Raw genomic sequence first — 12,222 nt, 5'->3', positions numbered from 1 at the left:
GTTTAAATGTGTTCAGCTTCTCCCCTAGAGGAACATTAGAAAAAACTTAAGAGCAAGGCCTCTGTGTAGACGTACCAAGGCCTAAAATGCCTCAGTATGGCGGCAATCTTCCTGATTGAGTCCTCTTTGTAGGCAAGGGGAGAAGCACGCCTCACTCATCAGCCCCCTTCCTCCATTTTCCTTCATTCCAAACCATAAATATATTCTCCCTGTTTTCCTTCTTGCTCTTGTTCATGGTGGGTAATTTTGCACATGTTCCTCTTGCTAAACATTGATTAAGCACTAGTTAATGAAAGTCACTTATTGATTAAATAATAAGTCATCCCGAGTAAAGATGGTGTTGGCTACCCAGCACTCTGATCAGGACAAAGAGAAAGATATGTAAACAATTTATTCACACACAAGGCAGCTTTAAACAGGGAAACCCGGTAGAAGTGAGAATGATAGTTCTGAGCTGAGAATGATACATTTGCTCTGAAAGATTATGACTCTTCCAGAGACCTGAAAGGAGACCTCATCTTTAAAGTGTGAATGATATTTCTAGGGGTTAGTAAAGGAAAGCATTGCAAATGAGTAATTCTACAGAAGTAACAAGTGCTCTAATGATCTATTTGAGGGAAAGTTGATTACAAATGAAACCAGAGATAGAGTTTGAGCACAAGGATGAGCTACTCTTTGCAGTAGCTTTGTTTTTGAATTTGAAGGTAGAGCTGAACTGTTCAGTGCAATAAATTTATTCTAGACTTTGGGTGAAAAGATGAGCTACTCAGTGGAGTACTTTCACTCATAGGTGGCACTGACATGTGCAATGTGCTGCGGCAAATGCATACTGGACTTTGAAGATTGTGTGTGTAGGAAAAGACTCTAATATGCGTTTGTAAACTTTATGCTGATTAAATGTTGAAGTGCTACGTTGAATATATTGGATTAGAGTATGCTTTAAAAATTCATTTCACTATTCTAATATGCTTACTATAATTTTTTATTTTCCCTACATGGCTTACATTATAGTTCAGGTAGATAGTACTGGTCTAGAAATAAGACTACAGTATCATTTTGGAGGCTGGTTTCCCTTGCCCGGGCTCTCCGAGAGGGGCGGAGGAATCGAACTCGGGTCGGTACTGAGAGTATCTCGCCCGCACGGCAGAGCCTGGCAAGCTCCCCATGATGTATTCGATATGCCAAACACAGTAACAACAAGGTCCCCATTGGAGACGTTACTGGGCCCGCTCGAGCAAATCTATGAACAACGGGAGGACAGTGACAGTTTCCCTTGCCCCACTTTCTACTCTTTGTTGCTCTGACTGGTTATTGCACATGCTTGGTAAATGTATTCTCTGGGGATTGTACATCTAATGGGTGTGCTTGCAGAAATTGTGAAACTCTGTACAGTGCCAGAAGATGTGCACTCTCTATGAGCACTGGGAGCTCCAAACAGGAGGGCAGCTGGAGTCATACTTGGTACTTACGGGGGAACCAAGGACTGAACTCATGACCTCATGTTTCAAGATGGGCACTTTTAGTTACGGTTTCATTCTCTGGGCCTAGAGTAACATGATTTTTAAAAGGAGTTTAAACACCCTTCTGTATGCAGAGGGAGGCTTTGAGTATTTTTGAGCAAGTACCATGTTTCCATGAATAAGGTACTTTTTCCATTTCTTTTTTATTGAGAGGTTGAGTAGCACAAACCTGGCAATGCCCAGAGCTTACTCTTGGCTCTGTGCTCACAGATCACTCCTGACTGTGTGCTCAGGGATTATTCCTGGCTCTACACTCAGAAATCACTCCTGCTGGGGCTTAGGGGACCAAATATAGTCCTGGGGATTGAACCTGGGTTGCCACATGCAAGACAAACATACTTCCCGTTGTACTCTCTGACCCTTGTTTTTTAATTTTTGTATATCCTGATTCCTATAGGTAATAAATAATTATTCAAAACATGTCTACTTTGAATATATGGTAGCACATAAATAATATTCTTTGCTATTTCACTTCCCATGGTTTACATTACTCATGGTTCAGATCATGGTCCTCCTGTTGTTCATCGATTTGCTTGAGCGGGCCCAGTAACGTCTCCATCATGAGACTTGTTGTTACTGTGTTTGGCATATCGGATACGTCACGGGTAGCTAGCCAGGCTCTGTTGTGCGGGTGAGATACTCTCGGTAGCTTGCCATGCTCTCCGAGAGGGGCGGAGGAATCGAACTCGGGTCGACCATGTTGGCCACTTGTAAGGCGAATGCCCTACGGCTGTGCTATGCTCCAGCCCATGGTTCAGATATATAGTATTATATCAGTTATTTTGAGAGATAATACTTATACTTTTTATTAATTTATGTTGTTATATTGTTTTTACTGTTTTATTTTTAATTAGTAAGGTTAGTAAACTCTTACTCTTTGCTTAATTACAAATCAAACTTTATGTACATACAAACTTAAAGTACATATAACTGGTATATATGTGAGAAAGCAGAGCACATATAGTGTTGGGTTTACTCATGGTTTTAGATATCTTCTGGGTCTAGACCTATCTCTGTGATTAAAAAGATTACTATGCACACTTTATCCAGGTATTTCTTGATAAAAATTACTAATAATATGCATCATTATCAGTTTTACTTAGTGTATAATCATTTCAGAAAACCAGATAAGCAAAAATAAGAAATTCAAGCTCAACTAGAATCTACCAGCTCATATGCTACAATTGCTATTTTAGTATATAACCTTCAAGTGTGAGATCATGCTGAAATATCATTCTTAAATGGCTCATTTAAATTACTTTGAATTAATAGCATGGAATAAAGTATCCCATGGAAACAAATTTAGTTCCACACATGAGTTTTTGGTTTGTTTTTTGGCCACACTTGGTGGTGCACAGAGGCTGCTGTGGATTTGTTGCTTGGGATGTGCTTCTTGTGCTGTTCAGGGCACTGTATTTGGTGCTGGGACTTTAACCCAGGGCCCCTGCACTCAGAGTTGCTCCCCTAGCCCAGTGAATTCTCTCTGCTCCTCACATGTGATTTTAAATGACTTCATAAGCTGAAATATCCACTTATTTAAGTGATCCTTTACTATTGAATATTGGTGACTCATCTTCACTATATAAAATTTTCAATTTTTAAAAAAAATTTTAGTTACTTAAACTAAGAGAAAAGCAACCAATGTAAAGACATTACTATGGATTTTCATTTTTCTGAAGATGTTGAGCAAAGCAGGTGCAAAGCAGTTCACATAGATGCAAGGCCAAGATTGATAATTAAGCTATTTTAGAGTGCTTGCACTTGGCACAGCAATCAAAGTGATTACAGTCAATGCATCTCTCTCAAGCAAGTAAACATAAGATAGCTTCTCTGAGATAGTCTTTTCTCTTTTCTCTTTCTTGTTTCTGTTGAAAAACTTACAAACATATAAAAATGTTTGATATCCACATAAAGAACTTCTTTCCAAACCATTTGGGAGAAAAATCATTGACTTATTACTATTGCATCACCAGCTAACTCAGTGTCATTTCTGCAAAGATAACCACCTATGTAACTAGAATACATTCATTAGATCTAGAAAATTAACCTTGATATGTAACTACCCTTTAATCATCAGACTTATCATCCAAAAAGTACAGGAAGCACTGAATAGAAAAAAGAGGCTAGATTGGAAGCACAGAACATCAAGCAAATTTCAAAGAGAGATGGGGAGATTTAAATATAGGGTAATGCAACAGTATAATATACTTAGTACTTCATTTAGAAAACTCATGCATATTTATGAGAGGGGATGTGGTCTATGCACTTAAGAAACATACAGTGAACACTTAATCCGTGTACAGAAAATGGCAAAGAAACTCGATCAGGGCTGTGTTTTAGTATGGTATGAAGGGAAGGGTCATGGTAGGTTAAGAAGTACTCCATTGTGCAGTCTCTACTCATTGCTGCTGCCCATGGGGCAGCAAGGGGCCTTCTATACAAAAGTACTATAGGTAAGGCTGTCTTGGCCCACTTAGTTAACAGAATGCAGCCAGGGGTGCCAACTCGGGGTCTTTTGGGAATGGGGAGGAAAGGGTCAGCTCCACCCCCATCCCATGAGGCCCTGCATGTCTCATCACTGAGGGCACAAACCTGACTGTCCAATGGCCTCTGGAGAATGGCAGCCACCGAAATGCCAAAAGGGACCAGGCAGGGGGAAAGCACCCCTTCCCTCTGGGGTGGCCCGGCAACAGTAACCTACTGCAGGATCTGGACACATTTTTGTCAAAAGCTGCTGGGTTCCAAGATTTGTTTCTGAGTCTCTGGGATTATGTCCATTAAGTAGCTTTACCAGGAGCCAGAGAGGTTGTTCGTGGGTGGGCTCAGGATCTTGTTTTGGACAGAGAGGAAAGGGTCAGCTCCACCTGCATCCTGTGAGGCCCACGTGTCTTGTCACTGCGGGACCCAACCTGACTGTCCGGTGGCCTCTGGAGGATGGCTGGGTTGCCAGGGGGAACAGGCCAAGGCATGAAACCTATTCCCATCTGGGGTGACCCATTGCTGGTAATCTACTTCAGTGACTGGATGCATTTCTGCCAAAAGCCGCTGGGTTCCAAGATTTGTTTCTGAGTCTCTGGGATCATGGCCATTAAGCAGTCTGATCAGGAATCAGAGAGGCCAGGCCTCCAGTTTTATAGCTGAGCCGGAGGTGGTTTGTAGGTGTGTCTCCCACATATCTAACTTTTGGCCATTTACTTTCTTGGTAAACTCTGCCCCAAGTTTTTGGGGTCTGGCCAAAGGCACAGCAGCAATTTGGGGTTATCTGGAAGTCAGAAGGTGCCATCAGGCTGCTGATGCACTGGCCTCACAGGTACTGATTGATCTTCTGGCGGTACTATACCCCATGTAATGACATTCTTACTGATAGAAATTGTCTACCAGGATTCTCAGCAGAGCTACTCTCCTCCACTTTGTAATTGGTATTTGGGGAAAGGTAATCTGAAGCTATGCGACTATTTGGTTCCTCCTCAAGCTCTGAATATATTCACAATCACACGACAATCACGACCATCTTGTTGTTCGTCGATTGCCTCGAGCAGGCCCCAGTAACGTCTCCTTCGTCCTAGCCCTGAGATTTTTAAAAAAGTGCCATACTCAAGGCTCTTTCAGGGTTAGGAGAATGAGACCCATCATTGTTACTGGTATTTGGCATATTGGGTACGCCACAGGGAGTTTGCCAGACTCTGCCGTGTGGGTAGATTACATTCAGTAGCCTGCTAGTTTGTCCAAAGTAAGAATGAGATAATAAGATGTCGTGTAATATATTAATTTGTGAATTTATGGAACTAATTTTTTCCTCTTTCATTTTTCTTAACTTTTTATATCAGTATTTTCTGCTTAAATTGTTTCTAAATTTTGCCAGTGATCACTTATTCAAACTAATTTCTTTGTTCTTTCAGACCCTTGTCATTGAGCATTTTCTTGTTTTCTGACATAAGAAATCTCACACTCAATATTTTTCCTGCTTTGAGACTAGAAGTAGTGTAGTCCTTAATTATTTTTAAGTGCTGTCTAAGAGCCAAGCTCTGAGCACTATGGATGCTGATTGCAATTGATATATTGTGCTCCCAAATCTTCCCAGCCCATAGATCTAGGGAATGAATACACAGTAACTGTGTAAAAATGTGTTAGCTATTGAAGGTGATGAGATCATCCTAATGTCTATAACTCTGATTCAACACCACAGTCTTTTTCGCTTCCTTTTTTCCTCTTCTTTTCCTTACTCTGAGCAACCGGGCTGCCACGATTCTTAATGTTTATATAAATAGTGATTTCCCTGCAGGCACACAATCTCCTTGTGACTGCCACTTCCTCTCCCTCCACTACAGAGAGATTTTTTCTCTTTCCTTGAGCCCCGATGCTCTTTGCCAGGCTCCCTTCTTTCTTAGAGACCTTCTGCTCACAACTAATGTTCTGAATTCTGAGCTTCTGTCACCCATCTTTACCACCTCATTTCCTTCTTCACTCTGCTTGATGTCCAGCAATATTGCTTCACCCCTCTCAGAGTTTTGATGCTCCTTTCTGTGCTTGTTTTGGTCATAGCAAATGGCTCTGTTATCTCAGATCCAGTCTGGTCATCAGAAGACATCCCTGCATGTATCTGGGATATTCGAGAGTGTTCTAAGTGTTGCCAATGTCAATGTGTCAGTCCCACTAAGAGTTGAAGGCAACCCCCACTCCCTCAGAGTCCCTTTCATAGGTGCTCCTCTTCAGTGCTGAATTCAGGCTGTGGCATAGTTTCTCCATGATGACCAGGTCAGTATCTACAATGCAGGGCATTTAAAAATCAAGCATTGTCAAGTCCAGTCATCAATGGGTATTAGTCTGGAAATCTAAAAATAAACCATGCAGAGTCAAAGATCTCCTAGAAGATGGGAGGCACTAGAGGTTACCAAGGGCAGTGGGAGGACTTCTCATGGGCCATGAAAGCCACTAGGAATTCTTAAATTGCCAGGAATGTCATCGAGTACTGTACTATGTTGTCTTGATTGAGGACAGAGGCGAGCATAGGGAGTATAATGGTTCTCAGTGTTCAGAGCAGGAGTGTGTGGGGAAGGGGGTGGGGGAGGCCCTGGTGGTGTCTGCTATCCCCTAGGGATTTGATATGGGCATTCTCTGGCCCTTGGTATCCTAAGAAACCAACTGCATCAAGAGAGATGACATCTTTGTACTCTGCATCTAGTAAATATCTGATTTCAGATGCATTGCACCATTCCTACTACTTAAGAAGATTCTCTTATTCTGCCATGTCAGACATGCTTCTAGGCTGCATTTGTAGAATTTCTTGATTTAAACCACATGAACTCATGGCTTTACTTTGGATAAAGACAGTCGTGAAGACTGAAAATCTCAAAATTTATGTTATATTCTTGCTTCTTTCTTCATTTTCCTTCCCTGCCAAGAACCATCAAGGCCAAGAACTTCCTTAGTAATGTTGACCATCAATCCTGCTCTTTCTAGTGCTTAATTCTCGGTGTTTGTTTGTTTTGTTTTGTTTTTGAAGCCACACCTGGCAGTACTCAGGGATTACTCCTGACTGTGTGTCAGGGATAACTCCTGGCATTACTTGGTAGACTAAGTGGGTGTCAGGGATCAAAGCCAGGTCTGCCTTGTTCAAGGCAAGTGCCCAACCTGCTGTACTACTCTCTAGTCTCTACAGTGCTTATTCTTTATGTTAGATATTATTATATCACATGGACTTCTTAAATTAGTATTATATTTTAGCAATATATTTATTTAATTGGGCTGGAGCGATAGCACAGTGGGTAGAGCGTTTGCCTTGCACACGGCCAACACAGTCAACCCGAGTTTGATTCCTCTGTCCCTCTCAGAGAGCCAGGGAATTTACCAAGAGTATCTCACCTGCACGGCAAAGCCTGGCAAGCTACCCATGACGTATTCAATATGCCAAACACAATAACAAATCTCACAATGTTACTGGGCCCACTAGAGCAAATCAATGAACAATGGGAGGGCAGGGACAGTGACAGTGACAGTGATTTATTTAATTAAAAATCATGTATGTCTATTGACTGAAGAATAAATAATATAATGAAGGAGTTACTACGGTGTAATTCTTTCAAAAGTAGAATCAATAATTAGAATGCATGTGTGCATTATGTGTTTTCTCCATTACATTTTGTAGTCCCACATACAGTCATTTTCTCTTATTGAGATGACAATTCATAAAAATTTGAAGAAAAAGATAAGACACACAAATGCCAAGCTTTACCATTCACTAGATCTTTCCATCATAGTCTGCTTGGGGTAGCCAACCCAAAAGAAAAGAGGGCAATAAGGGAGACAGTCGGTGATTACTGTGTTATCACATGATCTTGAAGCATATCTTCATATATGTTTTCACAATTAAAGGCTGCTGTCATCTAGCTAAATCAAATGATCACAGTCTTGCTTATATCTGCCATTATTTATCACAAGTGATGTAAAGATCAAAAGTTTTTTTTATCACACTGTAGCTTCTTCCCTTGAAAATTTGTTTTCACTTTATTAGCTAAGTATCAGATTTGGGAAAACATGAAGGAAATAAATCTTTAGAAGCAAATCAGATTACCCTAAACAGTAGGATAATTGAAACTTCCTCCTCTTCAAATAATGCTTGTCATTTACGCAGGATATTTATGGAGATGTCTCAAAGGACTGGAGCATATGCCTTGTAGGCAGGAACCCCTGGGCTGATCACTGGCATTGCATTGTCTCAATAAAACAGTCAGGTATGACATTAAAAAATTGGAAGCTGGGGGTATGGTGCCGCCAGCAGGTCAATCTGTACCTGTGAGGCAAGTGCATCAGCTGCCTGATGGCACCTTCAGACTTCCAGATACCCCCAAATTGCTGCTGTGCCTTTGGCCAGACCAAAAAAACTTGGGGCAAAGTTTACCAAGAAAGTAAAGGGCCAAAAGTTAGGTATGTGGGAAACACACCCACAAACCACCTCGAACTCAGCTATATAATTGGAGGCATGGCCTCTCTGGTTCCTGATCGAACTGCTTAATGGCCATGATCCCAGAGACTCAGAAATAAATGTCAAAACCCAGTGGCTTTTGGCAGAAATGCGTCCAGACCCCACAATAGGTTACTGTAGCCAGGCCACCCCAGGGGGAAAAGGGTGTTGTCACTCACCTGCTCCCTCTTGGTGGCTCGGTGGCTGTCATCCTCCAGAGGCCATTGGACAGTCAGGTTTGGGCCCGTCGTGACAAGACATTTTGGGCCTCACGGAATGGCGGTGGAGCCTGTCCTGTCCTCCCCACCCCAACGAGACCCCAAGTCATCGCCCACAAACCGCCTCTCTGGCTCCTGATCAAGCTGCTTAATGGCCATGATCCCAGAGACTCAGAAACAAATCTCAAAACCCAGTGGCTTTTGGCAGAAATGTATTTGGACCCCGCAGTAGGTTACTGTCGCAGGGCCACCCCAGGGGGGAAAGGGTGTTGTCCCTCGCCTGCTCCCCCTAGGCAACTTGGTGGCCACCATGCTCCAGAGCCCACTGGACAGTCAGGTTTGGGCCTGCAGTGACAAGACGTGCGGGGCCTCTTGGGATGGTGGTGGAGCTGGCTCTTTCCTCCCCGTCCCAATGGCACCCTGAGTCGCCACCCACAAATGGCCTTTCTGGCTCCTTATCAAGCTGCTTAATGGCCATGATCCCAGAGACTCAGGAGCAAATCTCGGAACCCAGCAGGACAAAAATCCCTCCAGATTTAAGTGTCAAAATTTCAGAATTTCAAAATCGCACAGCTAGTTACTGCAGCCATGTGACATCATATGTTATTCATAACCGGCAATAGAAAACAAATTGTCTACGGTTGCCTTTTCAGAAGATCTGAGTGTTGGGGTAAAATCTCAAATAATAATGGTGGGTCTAGTGTTAAAATATTGAATGTGATCAAAGTAGAGAGAGAGTAATGTGGAAATCATCTGCCCCACAGGTAGGGGGAGGGTTTGGGATGGGGGTATACTGGGGTTGTTGGGGGTGGAGAATGGGCACTGGTTGAAGGTATGAGTGTTTCATTGTATGACTGAGACTTAGACCCGAAAGCTTTGTAATTGCTCTCACAGTGATTCAATAAATAAAATTATAAAAATGAAAAAAAAAAGTAAAGTGGAGTTCATGCCCAATTCAATCAGCTAATCAGTGGCTGAATAAATAGCAGTAATCATACATTAAAAAAAAATTGGAGGCATCTACACAAAAGTTCCAGCAGCAGAATAAGACTGGAGTTAATTGAATGACACAAAGCATAGAAAAATAATTTTAAATGGTGCATGAACAACTGCTTGAGGTAAGTATGTGTGCATGTGTGGATTTATTTACTTTTCCTTTCTCTTTTGTTGCTGTTATTGTTGCAATAATGGGAGGTTCCATAAACTTGGTTGTGGTGTTAGCACAAGGCTTGCCAGAAGTCACAGTCTTACTTTCCTTAGTGTTGCTGCTCTTACACACTTTGAGAGTGTGAAGTGGGAGTGGGAGAGGATGGCTCACTTGGTCTGGGTGCTCCTACACTTGATTGTGGGGCTTACCTAGGTTTTCACGCTTGAATTGTGGTACTCCCTTAGGGTCACACACATCCCTTGTGGTGCTCACACTCTCTTGATTGCCCTGGGCTAGAGACCTTGCACTTTGTGGTGCTGGGAGAACGCAAAAGCAGAGCTCTGGGATAGCACCTGGGCACGAAAGGTGGGACCCAGGATTGCAGTTATGGCCTCCCCAGCCGCAGTCTACAAGGCAGACACTTTGCCACTGAGCTATTCCTGGGTCTCCGAAGAAATGATTTCAGGTAAGTAGAATATTTTCAAATACTTGTAACACTGTAGCACTGTCGTCCCATTGTTCATGGATTTGCTCAAGCGGGCACCAGTAACGTCTCCATTGTGAGACTTGTTGTTACTGTTTTTGGCATATCGAATTCGCCATGGGGAGCTTGCCAGGCTCTGCTCTGCGGGTGGGATACTCTCAGTAGCTTGCCAGTCTCTCTGAGAGGGACAGAGGAATCGAACCCGGTTGGCCACGTGCAAGGCAAACTCCCTACTGCTGTGCTATCTCTCCAGCTATAACTGTAACAACAGAAACTATTTTGTTTAGAAAACAATCAATCCACCCCGACTCTTAAACTGTGTAATGAAAACTCTTATTCTAAACTCTGCCACACTAAGAACCTTTGGAAAAGTAACTAATTTGCCTTCCCATTAAAGGATTAAACAGAATTATGTTTGCCAGTAATACTCTAAAACTCTATAAGACCCCTTATGAGAAGTCCTAAGATATGCAAGAAAAGACATATCTTAAAACCCATAAACAATGCTGCAGCTGTTAAAAAGAGAAATTATCAGAAACATGATAAAATGTTCATCAATGCATTTTCATATATATCATTAAAAATGTTATGTCACAACAGTATTTTGTTAATAGAAAAAAAATCACGAAGCATACCTTTTTAACTTAATTTAAAGGCAGTATGTAAGGACAACGGAAATTTTCTGTAGCTACAGTTATGTGTTTTTCTTTTTTTTTCTTTTTAACAAAGTTGCCTGTAAATGTTAGCTAAAAGTTTTTTTGAAAGTGAACTGGTTGTTATTTTAAGTCTCTAACAATATTAAAATAGTTTTGACCTTTTAGGATATTGTTCTGAATGTAGTTATCACAGTGAACTTTATGGGTATGACTTTTCCTTCTTTAAAAATTGTTATGGGGACCACACCCAATAGTTCTGGGGATGGGATCTGTGATGCTAGGGATTAAACCATGGGCCTCATTCGTTCAAGGCAACTTGAGTTGTATCCCAGCCGTGCCTTTAATTTCTATTCTCCAATACTTTCTTCAAATTTCCATAATAAGAAAAAAATTACAGCTCCAATACCACAAAGAATAGATAGGACTAATTTCCCACACAGTGAGCACCAAGGTCAGATTTTAAAAACCACATTGGAGATTAGATTGACACAAATGAATGTATGCATGTATTCTATTCAATTGAATAAACTTGAACTATGTATATGGTTTATGCATATCAATGGTGACTTCAGGGAAGTTAAGATAGAAGGTAGCCATGGTTGACTGAGCTCTCAAAGTACACCCAGGTTATTAAATAAACTACAGTAAGACATTCCACTCAAATGAAATGAGTTGCAGGCTCTCCATGTCTATGATGTGAGAGGCACATGCCTCATTTCTAATTTCAAAATTTCTCTGATTAAAAACAAGAGCTACGTAATTACAATGATTACTATTAAGTTTGTACTTTGACATTATTCTATAGACACGCACACACACACACACACACACACATATGCACACAGACAGATACTGAGGAGTGGCAGTTTGCTCATTAACTCAAGGCTGCCAAATCACAAGCTTTGCCTCAAAGTGTCCTCCCTAGGAGCAGTCATAAAAGAGACTACCGCCTTCTAGGATCCTTCTGTGTGCTTCAGATCATGACCCAAGCAAAAAGAGAAACTCCGCAGAGCAGAGCAGACCACACCCAGTAAATGCAATCTGTGGCAGTGGGAATGCTTTGGTGGACTTGTTCTGCTGGTAGTTTATTCACAGGACTTTTAGAAGAGATGGGGAGAGTTACAATCTATTACCAGCAGGGAAATTAGTCCAAACCATCCTGGAATCTTTTGAGTATATGCTCTCTTGGGAGTGTTGGTAGGGAAACGCTTTGATGGCTCTAAGAGGCTTTGATGG

This window comes from Sorex fumeus, unplaced genomic scaffold (assembly GCF_029834395.1).
Source record: "Sorex fumeus unplaced genomic scaffold, SorFum_2.1 ptg000033l, whole genome shotgun sequence".
Classification (NCBI taxonomy): Eukaryota; Metazoa; Chordata; class Mammalia; order Eulipotyphla; family Soricidae; genus Sorex; species Sorex fumeus.
This window is presented reverse-complemented; position numbering follows the sequence as displayed.